This window comes from Patagioenas fasciata, chromosome 3, assembly GCF_037038585.1.
Source record: "Patagioenas fasciata isolate bPatFas1 chromosome 3, bPatFas1.hap1, whole genome shotgun sequence".
Taxonomy (NCBI): domain Eukaryota; kingdom Metazoa; phylum Chordata; class Aves; order Columbiformes; family Columbidae; genus Patagioenas; species Patagioenas fasciata.
In genome coordinates, this window is record NC_092522.1 from 111,693,273 (window position 1) to 111,708,243 (window position 14,971).

Consider the following 14,971-nt stretch of genomic DNA (forward strand, 5'->3'; position numbering starts at 1 on the left):
AGAGTGGCAAGCTCAAATTTAACAGTCTGTCATAAATATCTACACTAATTCAGGTGAATTATTGTTCATGTGATACTTCAGTCAACCAGTTGAGGATGCAGTGGGCATATTTTAATTGAAAAAAAACCCAACCAAACAAACAAGCAAAAACAAAAACCAAAACAACAACAATAAAACACAAACCAAACCAAACCAAAAAGAAGCCAACCGACTGAGTAAAACAAAACAAAATAAAACAACCAGCCAACCTAACAAACACAAAAAACCCCAAAACAACAGAACAAAACAAAAGAACAAACACCACACATGCACAAAACCCACTACTGATTTGGACTTTGTCTATTCTGGCTGTGTTTTGGTTTGTTTGTTTGTCTCAAGTGGACACGGGAGGGAAAAAAAGATGTTATACTTTTTTTTTATTTTGTGAAGGAAGAAATTAACTGTCTTCTCTACTTGGATCTTTTTTTCTCTCCTTATTCATTTTAATTCTGCTCTCTGTTGTCTTTTTTCTCTATTTTTTTTCTATTTTTTAATTTTCACCTCTATGTCTGAGACTCCATGCATTGCCTTCTATAAGGAACAAAATAATATTAATACTGGCAAGATACTGAGGAAAAAATACCTCTGATGGAAGAAAGATACTGAGAACAGTCTATCATCATTGAAAATGTAATAACATGACTAATAAACAGACATATTTATAAATATTCTAGTTTTTAAATATATTGTAGCAAAATTTCCAATTTTAAAAGAAGATACTATCTGTGAAGTTTGTAGAATTATCTGGATTAATAAAGTTTTTTTAGTTTCTCCAGTCTATCGAAATAACTAAATGAAAAATTGTTGTCCAAAAAATACTAGTAATGTTGTGTTTTACTGTTAATAATTGTGATGCTGTCTGTTCTAGAAGTCAAATGATAGGGTCACAGAGCTGAGTGGACCATCAGAATCCAAATGACTTACAAAAGGTAGAAATATAAGGTACAACTTGTCTTATTTGTCATTTGGAAATGGAAGTACAGATAATTCAAAACTTTCTTTTAACAGTTATTACCTCTTCTTCACCCTACATCCCTTAATCTCTGAAAGCCTGCAATCAAATTCTGCAACATCTTGATGTAAGGACTGACTTCCATCTCTAAGCAGAATTAAAATAAGGATGAGGATTGGATCAGTGACTGCAAAACAGCTTTGTACAGAAGACTGAGCATTTTGATGTCACTACCTAGTTCAACAGATATTTGGCATAAGATTTCATAACAGAGAACACAGACAAAAGATGAAGTCATACCTTCTGCCATTTTCAAAACCTTCCTAAGGAATAGTTATAAAAGCCAAATTTTAAAGGTATTTTCTATTTAAACATAGGAAATAGAAAAAGAAACAGAAGATCAAAACAGAGTTTTAATGTCTAAGAGTATAGGAACCTTAAGAATTAAAAAAAAAAAAAAAAAAGAAAAATAACCAAAGAACTTTAAACTTAATGAGCATACTGGATTTGTTGTACAACAGGGAAAAGGTTTCATAAGGAGTTATTTTTCTACTAAAGGAAATTCATGAATGATAGAGGAAGAGTGTTTATATAGAAGACATACCACATGTGAAGGAATTTTTTAGTTGTTCATGAAACTGCTGAAATTTTAGAGATTCTTCTGAAGCCTGGTTTTTGCAATTTGATTGGAATTTCAGGCATAGTTCCAGTTGCAGGTACGTTACTACATTTGGTAACAGAGAGAATTCATTAGTTATTCATGCAGGAGGAAGCTGATCCCAGACACAAATAAATATCGCCATGTTCGATAAGTCCAATGGCAAGAATGTAAACATCAGTGCTTCACAGTTTAAAGAGATCCAGCATGTAAAATAGACATAATAATTGATCTTGGGGGCACAAAGCAACAGAGGAAATCACAGAAAAAAATTCTTTGGGAGAATTATTTGTTTTCTAACATATTATCTTGGGGAAAAAAAATGAATAAAATTACTGTTTAAGAAAACAAAACCAGTAGTTCTCATGCAGAAAACAAAATTATGATAGTATAGATCTTCTGCTATTTATTATAACTGAAGTATTGAAATTTTCTTTTAAAGATAGGATGAAGAAAAAGAACCATGGCTTCTGTACAATGTGCTTCTTTTCTTTCCTAGCCCAACCGCTGTTTTGTTTTGTTTTGTTTTGTTTTGTTTTGTTTTGTTTTGTTTTGTTTTGTTTTGTTTTGTTTTGTTTTGTTTTGTTTTGTTTTGTTTCGTTTCATTTCGTTTCATGGCAAAACACTCAGATTTTATTTTGGGAGAATTCAAAGTGGTTTTGGGTCAGTACATCTACCTGATCTGGATTTTATAGGGTGGGACAGTCACAATCCTCTTTGTGGTTGTGAACCAATGACTTATATCAAGATTGAGATGAAAGACTGCAGAAGAGTAGAGGTAGCAGCAATTTAGTCAGCAAATTCCTTTATGCAAAGCATAGGCCATGAAGATGCTATTTTCAGAAGGCACTGGAGATAAAAAATCATTTCACTTCAGTGCTGAGCTGTCTGCAAGTAAAATATTTGGACAATTCTAAATCAATAATTGTTGTTGGTTAATGTTCTGGGAAAGGTTACTAAATTATTCAAATTCTGAACCAAAACTAGTGAGCTAATACTGGAATTTTCAAAGGCTAAAAGTTTTGAAATTAATTTGCTTTTCTTATAGTATAAATTTTTGTACAATATGTTGAAGTCAGAGAAATGATGCAGTGAGTAGTTGTGTTGTCTACGTACAGTCAGCTCGGCAGAGTTAGTCTTTCTGGTGTGGAAGTAGGGAAAAGTTAGAAAGGATTAAGAAATGTAAAGGCAAAGAAACTTTAGAAATTGTTGATACTTAACAAGCTTCATATTATTTCAGAACTAAAATCAGAGCCACTTAGAAACTGGAACATGGATATCTGTTCTTTTCAAACGTCTTAGGAGACATTAAGACAGCTTTTATCATACTGTCTCATAAAGTCTGAGTTTCTCCATTTGACTTGTCTGTTGTTTTGGCTTCTCAATACCAGGTTTTACAATTTTGCCAGCACCTTTAATATCCCTGTCAAATCAGTTCTGTGTTCATACTGAGAGCAATGATACCAGTAAAGCTGTATCTGAACTGAAGTAAAATGACACAATGCCCATGCTGACTGAATTTTTACTGTTATTATACACATAATTCCTGTTTCTACTGGGTAGATAATTAATGTTTATATCCTGTCAGTTCCATGTAATTTCTTGCCATTATCTTGTACAAACAAACAAAACACCAAGACCAACCAACCAACAAAAACAAACAAGCAAACAAAAACAGCACACCCAAAAACACTGAGGAGAGCTTAGTTAAAGTCTCTGAATTCAATGTAGTATACCATAATACAGTATACCAACTGTGGTGGTAAATAGAGATATTGCATCAAAATTCATTTCTTGTTTCATTTTTTTGCATTATAGTTTATTTAGGCCAACTTTTCTCACAGTTTCTTAGATGTTCTATTTTGACCTTCTCTTTCATTCTTAATCATCCTAAGTCATAATTCTAGCACATATAAATATTTATGACATACTGCTCTTCAAGAGACTATATACTTTTGAAGATAAATCAATAGAATTCATTTAAATGGCTGCAACCTCTTATTTATAAAAAAAAGAATCACAGATTCTGCACAGCAGGCCATGCTCTATATGAAGTATCATATTTTAAAGATATTTCAGAGAAAACTTAGAGAGGTATGTGTGCTGATTTGACCGAAAGTGAATTAATTCATGCAGTTAGAAACTTTCTCGTAGATAGCGTAGTCATTATTTTGGACTTAGTCTGAGAACAAGAAGATAACACACTGGGACAGAGTTAATGTTTTTAATTCTTCTGGTCTGAGAGCCAACAACGTTCTGAGCTCTACCCACAGGTGTGAGGCACCAAGGGAGGGAGGGTATAGATGGGGTAGAGCTTGACTGACATCCAAACTGATCAATATGAGTATTCCATTCCATTAAAGTCATGTTTCATATTTAGGGACTGTTAGGATCTTCCAGCTAGTTTCAGTAGGAGCCGGGATGGAGACCTGTTCGGGAGAGTTCTGTTTGGGACTTTCTTTACTTTGGCCTTTCGCCATCCTGACATTTTGCCGAGGTCTCTGGGCCTTTCTGCCTTTTTCTCTCTACTCTCTCCAGGATCAGTTGTTCAGAACCAGGTGCTGCTTCCTAGGAATGACTGCTTGATATGGATGGAGGTTATGAGGAATTGCATTGATTATCTTATATTTTATATTCTATTTCTATATATATTTATTTTTAATAGTTTTATATTAGTATATTGTTATATTATTAAACTGTGCTTATCTCAATCCAAGTTTCAGTCTTCCTTTTTGATTGTCCCTCTTATTTGGGGATGGGAGCTGGAGGACTGAGCAAACAGTTGTCATGGTTATATTGCTAGCTATATTGGTTAAACCATGACACTACAGTGGCTTTTCTTTATGTGCTTGTGTGTTTTTATATATACACACATACACACACACATATATGTGTAGATGCATGTATATGTATATGTATACATATATGTATATAAAATTATTATAAAACCACCTAATAACTCACTGTATTTGTTCATCAAGGTAATGTAGATTAACAAAGTTCCTGTGTTAGATGCTTTTGAGAACATAACCACTGTTATAGCTCTGTGATGTCAGGATATACTTGTAAGATCTGGTCTCTTTTTCTGTGATCCAATTTATGTTGCAGATGCCTTAGTATCTGATGAGAGTGCAGTTGTTCCTGAAATTCTGTGTTCTTTCAGTTAAACAAATCCTTTCAGAGTTATACCTATGGAAAGGTTGCCTCCCTCTTACCAATTCAATTATTTCAGGAATGAAACAGAAAGAAAAAAAGTAACAGAGCTTTGGTGGAGGAATATAGTAACCACAATGCGCTTAAGAATAAGTGGTTTGGAGAACCGATATATTTAATAAGATAAATAGATCAAAATGTACTGCCACTTTCCCTAAACATCTTCTCTTGTCTGTATTTGCAGACTATGGTGGAAAGAACAACACTAGTGTAAATAATAAGATTGGATTATGAGCAACCATAAAAATGAATTCCAGTATTTCTGGTTTTTTTTCTAAATTTTAAATATGTCCATTTTTATTGTGGTTTTCTAGTTGATAAATGTGGTAGATAAATATGATTTATATAGATAAATGGAAAGAAAAGGAGCAAAAAGGAAGGACTGAGTAACAATGTTATGATTTTGGTTTGTTTGGAAAATTATTGGGTGAGCAGTATCACGCTCTTATATAACCTTGTGCAGGAACTTAAAAGAAAGGTGTTTTCTATTATTTGTACAGTTCATGCCTTAATATATCTATATATATATATATATAGATATATATATACACTGCAGCCTAGGCAACTCAGACGTGCTATAATATAGTTGCTGTTAGCAGCAGAATGAGCTCTCAGAACTTAAAGCTTTGCCACCTCATATGAAAATATCTAAATAAATAAAATCCATTCCCAATTGTACCCTCAACCCATAAATATTTTTTTTTTACTCATAAGCCTGTCAATATAAGTTATTTGGTGGAACAATTTATCTGAACTGAAAACATACTTACCTGCCAGTTGAAAATAACATTTATTTCCTGATCTATTTATTGAAATCACACTTTGAATCTGTGACTGTCATGGTAAACTGGTAACCTTACACTGATGTATATTAGGTGGGTTTAAAAAAATCTGCCTTTGTTCAGTATCTGCTTCTGGGAATTGTAGCAGCACTTCTGTTTACTTTTCAGCTGATTGATTTCAGATTTTCCAGGATGTTTCCATTCTTAGTCTTAGTTACACTTTCTTAGCTAGGAGCTTTCAACAGTATACTTTAATGTCTTAATTACAATTAGTGTCACCTAATCTTTACATGACTGTAAACAGACACATTTCTGCTTCTGATTTTGTAAGAAGGAGAATCTGCAAGCATGGACATTAGCAGGGGATCAAAAATGGAAAAGGGGCAAAAATAATTTAGATCTTCTTTTTCACCTATAAGGACTTAAAGAATATGTTAAAGAGTATGAAGATTGTTCCCCCAACACATTTTTAGAGTTTATTTCCCCAAAGACACCTTTATCTACTTCATTAGTAAGTGATGTGGCCCTGTTGCAGGACTAAAAGCACATTTTACATAAAAATGTTATTAAAATAATAATGCATTTGCTTCTTTCTATTTTCTTTTGTGAGCATGTGTCTTTACATATCATGTCTTAAAAGTTCTCTTTAACAACAAGAAATTTTAAATAAAGAAATGTGTGAAGGCTTTCATGTAATCAGAACAAATATAATATTGGTGGATGATAAGGGAAGTGGCATTTAAAGATGATACAGTTTAAATTTCAAGACCTTCAGAAAATATTATTTCCAATTAAAAGTCCAGTCTTCCCACAGTTCTAAAGAGAGGTGAAGCTCTCATTTTCCTGAGTTTAAGGAAAAGTCAAGAATGCCTCAAATATTCAGATATACAGCAGACCAGGTCCTGATTTAGTATAAGGCATTGACAAATTAATCTCTTTGAGATTCACTGTTGGATATGTACTTCAAATTGGTTCTTTTTTATATGCTAGACCTGAGTAAAAACTAAACCACCACAACCAGCTTCTTTCTAACTTCCTTTTTTTGCAAATATTTTTTAAACATTTTTTTAACACTTCATATTTCCTCTTTTCCATTTATTCATAGGCTGAACATTTGAGAGGTACCTACTGTGTAGGAAAAATGAAGCAGATTACAGTTGGGAAGTGCATCATCTGAAGTATTAAGAAAATACAAAATTATTACCCGTTTCTCATTCAAAAGGTCACTAGTGATGGCTTCTTCAATATGCCAATGAGACCTTAGAGCATAATTTCAAGTTACTTTTCTTTAGAAAAAATAACATGAGAGCAGAAGCCATAGAATATCGACTAGTATATAGTTCCCATCTTTTGTTTTTTCTTCCTGTATACAAGAGAGAAATGAAAATAATGACTATGTTGATTTTTTTTTTAATAGTAAAAAAGAATAAAACCTGAAGTATCTATATTAGTAAATAACATATGTGGTTATAGCTGATAGGAATGCAGGAATAGCTATAGTATATCAAGTACTTGGTAACACTTGACAGGTGTACACTGCTAGCATATATTGCCTAAATTCAAACGTTTTAGAGAAGTCTCTAGATTTGTACAACTGTCTGTGAATGAGCCACTACCAACTTTGCTGTCTTTCCTTCTTCTTAGCAATCGTCTGTCAAACAAGTAGATAGCTATATGTGAGGAGGAAAAAAGAAAAACAAGAGCAACAACAAGTTTAGTTACGAGGACGGAGTCAGGCTCTTCTCAGTGGCAAACAATGATAGGACAAGGGGCAATGGGATCAAGCTGGAACACAAGAGGTTCCACTTAAATTTGAGAAAGAACTTCTTCTCAGTGAGGGTGACAGAGCACTGGAACAGGCTGCCCAGGGGGGTTGTGGAGTCTCCTTCCCTGGAGACATTCAAAGCCCGCCTGGACACATTCCTGTGCGACCTCACCTAGGCGTTCCTGCTCCAGCAGGGGGATTGGACTAGATGATCTTTTGAGGTCCCTTCCAATCCCAAACATACTGTGATACTGTGATACAAAGAGAAAAATAACATTTTAACACTTCTGGGAGAAACTGTTACTTTAAAATACTAAATAAAATTTTTGCATAGAGAAAAATGTTAATAACTTTTCTGACAATCTCCATGGACCTCACCACACTTGGACTTTCTATTCTAAGATAGTATTTGCCTCTTACCTGTTTAGAGTTAGGCTTCGATTCTAGAAAAACAACTTAGAGGATGGAACTCTTGCAGACATCTATAGAAATGTTCCTGTCCATGCTCTGAAAGCACCTTGGGCAATTTCAGGAACAAGCAGATAAAACTCTGAGAAAATGAACGTGCTGATTTTTTTTAAAATTAACATCACTTAATTAATTAAATTTGTTGTATAAAATGGCTTGGTTCAAGTTAGAATCTGCACTATGAACCTCAGAGTTCAGAAAAGGAGATTGTTCAAATGCAATTTGATAAAAAGACTATGTGTATGCAAAATCATGTTTTAATATCTGGGTTTTCATCTTTCCTCTGAGACCTTGAGATACAGAAATTTTCAGAATTATTTTTATATGAAAGTCAAAACAACTTCTGATGTTTTCATTCTGAGCATTGTGACTTGAAGAATGTTCTTAGACTAAAAGCAAAAAAATGTGAAAGGTCACTGCAAGAGGTACAGGCAAAATTTTATTATCAGTAAAGAATGCTAGTGGCTTCTCTGAAGTTGGCTTTTTATCCTATGACTCCAAGTATTGTAAGACATAGTTAGGGAAAAAAAAAATGGTTGGATAAAACAAAGTAGATTTCTGTGTTGTGCAGCATGAGCACACCTACTGAGCCACCATCTGCACACAATCTCCAACAAATTCTAAACTAGTTTTGCAGCAGTTAGTTCTCTGCAGCCACAGTGTAGTTCAGGGGTGTCAAACTCATTTTCACCAAGGGACCACATCAGTCTGGCGGTTGCTTTTAAAGGGCTGAATGTAACTTTAGGACTGTAAAAATGTAGGAGTAACTTTTCAGCCCTTTGAAGTCAACTGCCAGGCTGATGTGGCCCCTGGTGAAAATGAGTTTGACAGCCCTGGAGTAGCTGAAGGATTTGTTTATCCTTACAGAACTGTGGAAGAGTTAGCAAGTCCATGAAACTGTACAATGAAAAATCTCATCTGTCAGAAAAATCAGTTAATATCAATAGCTGTGAGAGTATAAATGTTGCAGAGAAATTACTTGTATGTGATGTTATTGTCCGGCAGTTTCTACTTTGAATTTTCCAAACAGGTATGTAGTGGTCTTCATACCTGTTAGAAGGGTACTTTGTTAGGCAGGCTCGTTTTGATCACTTTTGGAAGCCAATCTCATCACGTGGTATCAGCATATGCAATCCACCCCAGATGAAGAAGAATGTCTTTAGCATCCTGAACTTCAATCCTGCCTAACTCCCTGAATTTGGAAGTAATAGCATTTGCAATGCTTTATTGTAAAGACCTTTACCCAAAGGCTGCCAAATTCAATGAGAATATTTCATGCATTTCACTGGATTTGTGCTGGTTCCTGGGAGAAGCAGTTGCCAGTATGTGTACAACAGGGGTCTCCTTGCCGTTGACTTCTCTTTCTTGATATCCCTTCTAGCTTGGATGTCTCACTCCTCAGTTATCTCTCTGAGCCTCTCTTGGCTGCTGCTTCCTTGTTTCATTCCCACCTCTCAGTGGCTGCCTCATGGCCCTTGAAGAATTTACCCTATCCCAGTTCAGACCCAAGTCCCTTCTCTTCTAGTCCCTGCCACTAGCTTCTCAAACCTCCAGGGTACTCCAGATTTCTACCTACTGTTCACAGGTTTCCTGCAATGCATACTTCTTCCTCGGACATCTCCTGCACTTTACTACATTAGACTGTATTGTCTGTCCCATTATTTCTTTTTACTCCAGCTTAACAAAATAGACCAAGTTACTACACAATCATCTTGTTTCACAGCTGACACATAAATACATGGAATTGCAACTATGTTATTCAGTATTTTAGCTAGTGGCAAAGGAACATAAGCTGCTTGTCTCGCAGTGCTATAGTAAAAGGAATTTTTGCAAATGTAACTTTTTTTTTTCCCCGTGGAATTATTTTGCTCACACGTATAAGGTCGAAAATAACTTTTTCTGAAAATACTGGCAAAATCCTCTGAAATGTTAAAAGTGTTCCAGATTAAATGAATAAATGAATAAATAAATAAATAAATAAATAGATAAATAAATAGAAGTAGTATCCTTTAGACTAAATTCTTCATTCCCATAATAACCTGGTTGTTATGTAAACACAAAAGGAGCAGAAACATGCCTGAGGCTCGTAGGACAACGCAGCAGTATTGTGTTTCTTTCAATGGTAATGTTTTACTTCCCATGGGTCACTCAGTATGATCCAAGAGAGAACAGACCTCGTCACTCAATTAAAAGACTATGGAAAACATCTTTTTCTGAAATGAAAGACAGCTTATTTTTTCTAATAATGAACCAAAATTTTTCCTCATCTTGCTTTTGAATTGTATTTTCCTGTAAAATTCTTTCATATAAATACTGCAATAATAACAACAGCAAAATACATTCAACTATATCCCACTATCTTGTGTTAGCAGATAACTCACTTCTTGAAAGTGTCCTTTTGTTTTGAAAAAGCACAGTTTAGACTCTGCAGCTGTATTGTGCTCTGAGCAATACATCTGAATGTAGTTATATCTTAATTTTAACACTAAACTATGTCTCTAAGTTTTCCTTGTGTATTGTGAAAGAGATAAATACAGACTTACTGCAGAACAATTTAACTTTCAGCTGTATAACATATACAAAGATAAATTATTCCTAAACCTTATTTTAACAGAGTTGTGAAGTATAACATGGGAAGCCCTGTAAAAGCCTATTGTCATTGTCTTACTATGCTTGAACTTTATTCTAAGCCCTCAGTTTTCATAATTAGAAGATAATGAAAAGCTATGGCAGTTGTTTCACTATTAGCAATTCAGATTCTTCAAGGCATGTCAATGAATCAACATGCAAGGAAAGTTTCTGAACAAGGTCACATAATTTGTTGTCTAGAAGATGAACACAATCTCTCTGATGGTAAGGACAAGGGAGCAGATCTATGCTTGAACCCCAGCAGAAATTGCTTAAGTAGCTTTTGTTTCCAATAACCTGATTTGGAAAAGAAAACATGGAAAGCCTGCAATTGTGAACCTGCACACACTGACTGTTGTGAGCTTCAGATTCCATGTGTGTTGCTCTATAGCAAGAATGATTAAGCTACATTTGAAAGCAGCACAAAGAAGCAGAACTGAAATGTTGTTTTGCTTTTTGAGCTTTCTACCCGCACATTTTCTATATAGTATTTTCCACAGAGTAAAACAATTCCACTTGAACGTACTCCCTGGAAGTTTAAGCTGTGTTTCTTGTCAAACACTTCTTCATCCATTCTTTGTTCTTTGTTCTTAGAAATAGGCTAAAACCAGACAGAAAATATTACTTATTATCCCACTCTCATTTTTCTGTGTGACCTTTGTGAACATGATGGTATGTCTATTATTCTTTACTTGCCAACTTGCTGCTTGCAAAATTAAGTAAATATTGGCTAGGATTTCTTTGTCCATTAAAGCCGCTTTGTTCTTGGCACAGATTTGGAAGCAGGATGAAAGTGATATAAATGATTTTTCCTAGGCAGGACACCTCTGCAGAAATCTGGCAGCAGAGCTTTCTCTGTACTTTTTCAGCTGTACTTTACAAATCACAGCACAATACGGATGTCCACATGTGGTATTGTGTGGGTTTTTTTTTTTTTTTTTTTTTAAGCTAAATCTTCTTCTATAAGACATTGAAGCTAACTTACACTAACTTACACTTTCACTTTCTGCCACAATCACTTGTGAAACTTCTTCTTCTCACATCTTGTACCATATTAAAATTAATTTATTCTGAATAGGATTATTTTCCCCACTTTATAAGTAGACATTTAAATTAATAAATAGGAAATTTATAATATATAGTATAAGTTGGTACATAATATAGTTTTCAAATGTAATATATCTAATTTTATAATAAAGCTTATTGCTATTTATATGTGAATCTATATAAACTGAAAATATTACACAAGTCCTCTTAGCAATTTGGTGCCCCTTAAAAACAACAAGATTCTAATGTTTAACTGTGTTTATTCTAACTAATGCATTTCATAAATTCAAAAAAAATATATATATAATACTTCATCTTTTAATGAAAGATGTTTTGATATTAATTTGAAAAGTAAATCAAATAAGCTATCGCGTAGAAGTTTTTTTAAAGATTCTGTTGTTGAACCTCGCAGTGAAAAAATATATTTAAATGAGGGTGTGTATAATGATGAGAAGCACTAAAATATTAAAATATTGGAACTACAAAAAGGAAATCAGTATGAAATGAGTTGGCAGCGGCATTTTCATAATAAATCATAATCTCCAGGTTCTATGTTATCATGTCAAGACTCTTATTCAGTGGGAAAGCAACACTAATGCTAATTATCATTGAAGGAGCAACACAGATATTACTTCTATTCTTGCCAAATACAGTGGGAGCTTCGCTGATACAGGAACAAAACAAAATTTTTTGCTTGCTATTCAGCTAAATTATAAAATAAATAAATAAAAGGGCATTGGAAGTCTGTAAGTCATAAATATTGGTTGGGTTTTTCTCTTTCTTTTTTCTTTCTTTCTGGCCAGCTCACTTCTTTTCCAGCTCACTTTGAACCATGGAAACTCAGTAAAAATGTCAATAGTTTTGCTTGCCTGTTCTAGCAAAATAGTTTACTGGGAAAGAACAAAAAATGAAAAAAAAAAAAATCTGTCTCATGCATGGTCTCAATCTAGCCAATCTAGAACATCTCAAGAAAAATTAAAGGAGTTATTCTGCATGTTGTTCTTTTTTTAGCATTTCTCAAAAAAAATATATATGGGCTGATCAAATAATACAAATATATGTCTGCATTTTCAACAGTCTAATTCTTATTATTTAATCCTTCTTTTTTTTTTTTTCTGGTAGCATCAGAATCCTTCTAGTGAGTGAACTTTGAGTTTTCTTGAATAAAATCATTTTTTAAACAAACATGATAAAACCCGGTCATTTCCAGACTGTTGCTTTGCATTCCGAGGCACTGCCTGGCAGCAACTCCCTAAGGCAGATCAAATGATGCTTTGATTGAGGCTAGAGTAGAGGACAATGTGGTTATTTCAATATTCCTTTGTCATCATTCTGAACTGCCCAGCTTGCTCACAGTTACCCCTTGTGCATCGGGACCCTATAGTCATTTACTGCAAAGACTTCTAATTGTCTTTTATGCAGTCAATACGTTCTCACAACTGAATATTTATAATTCTTCAGCTTATATTCTCAGTTGTTGATTATACATCACTGATTTTCTTTGCAATACTTTGTAATGTGTAATTTAAATGCATAATATCTGTCATTAGGAAAAGTACCATCAACAGTTTTAAAGACAAGTAAGGATATGCCTATGTGTATGAATGAGTGAAAAATTTATCAAAGAAAAGTAGTATCTTTGTTACTCGAACTGTCTATGATCTTTCTGCAATTTTTGTAATTAACTACACATCTTGAAATATTTTCTGCATTTTTCTGAAGATAATTTTAACTCAGTGAATACTCTGAAGTGTATTCATTGTGATTATCTTCAGTGAGTCCACATTTTGTTCAAGAAATGAACAAGTTGCAGGCACATATAACACAAATATTCATACCTGAACAATTTCAAAGTGTGACTAAATCAAGAAGAAATATTCCTATGCATGCTGAGAAAAGACATAAAAAACATAGAGGAAAACATAATTGAACTAGAAATAAACTTTAGTGCAAACTAGTTTTATCTAATTTTTTTATGCATGTATCTGTTTACTTTTCATCAGTTTAGGAGGAAATTTGGTCCGATTCTCACTTTAGTATAAGAATTCTAGTACAAACTCCCTTGCAGTCTTAATTGCTATGCAGATTCCGAAATGTCTTTTCAGTCCATTATTTTCTTCTTTTAGAGTATTAATGTGAAGAATTATCATTGATATCTGGAAAAAAAAACCCTTCATTTCTCATTGTGTTCAGTCTCTCTTAAGACTGGAACTATGTCTAATGATTAATAGTATTATTATTAAAGAAACAAATTACAGTTAAAATAATGAAAATAAAACAGTTCTGTAAACAGAAAAAAATCAGAGATTTTCATCATTTTATTATGGCCTATTGGAGTGTCATTATTCTATTCTGATTTGATTTGCAATAAGTTAAACTGATCTATTAAACTGAATCACATCTCTTTTGCTGGTGACTGTAATTGGTGAGTGATTTCCCTGAACTTATCCCAACCCACGAGCCTTTCGTTATATTTTCTCTTCCTTGTCTGGCTGAGGAGGGGAGTGATAGAGTAGCTTTCATGGGCACCTGGCATCCTGCCAGGGACGACTTGCCTTATACGAACATTTTGAAGAGAAGTTAATAATATAAGGGTATTATTAAGTGCATTGAGGGAATAGAGTGTACTATCAGCAAGTTTGCTAATGACATCAAGCTAGAAGGAGTGACTGACATGCCAGAAGGCTGTGCTGCCATCCAGCGAGACCTGGACAGGCTGGAGAGTTGGGCGGGGAAAAATATAACAAGGGCAAATGTAGAGTCTTACATATGGTCAGGAACAATCCCAGGTTCCAGTATAGGTTGGGGAATGACCTATTAGAGAACAATGTAAGGGAAACGGAGTTGTGGAGCCAGCATTGTCCTCTTGTGGCCAAGAAGGCCAATGGCATCCTCGGATGTATTAGAAGGGGGGTAGTTAGTAGGTCCAGAGAGGTTCTTCTTCCCCCCTACTCTGCCCTGGTGAGACCACACCTGGAGTATTGTGTCCAGGTGTCCTCAGTTCGAGAAGGACAGGGAACTGCTTGAGAGAGTCCAGCCCAGGGCAAGAAAGATGATGAAGGGAGTGGAGCATCTCCCTTATGAGGAAAGGCTGAGGGAGCTGGGTCTCTTTAGCTTGGAGGAGACTGAGGGGTGACCTCATTAATGTTTATAAATATGTAAAGGGTGAGTGTCACGAGGATGGAGACAGGCTCTTCTTGGTGAGAACCAATGGTAAGACAAGGGGCAATGGATGCAAACTGGAACACAAGAGGTTCCACCTAAATTTGGAAGTGAGGGTAACAGAACACTGGAACAGGGTGCCCAGGGAGGTTGTGGAATCTCCTACTCTGGAGACATTCAAAACCTGCATGGACACCTTCCTGTGTAGCCTCATCTAGGGGTTCCTGCTCCAGTAGGTGGATTGGACTGGATGATCT

General features: G+C 34.7%; 1 long non-coding RNA gene across 2 annotated transcripts in view; it reads right to left on the reverse strand.

Moving 5' to 3' along the window:
- The window catches only part of LOC139827769 (uncharacterized), a 39,175-nt gene that overhangs the window by 19,782 nt on the left and 4,422 nt on the right, over positions 1-14,971 (reverse strand). For both annotated transcript variants that reach the window (XR_011738705.1, XR_011738704.1), the window contains exon 2: positions 7,265-7,314. This is a non-coding gene — a long non-coding RNA (uncharacterized lncRNA). The remainder of the gene's footprint in view (positions 1-7,264; positions 7,315-14,971) is intronic.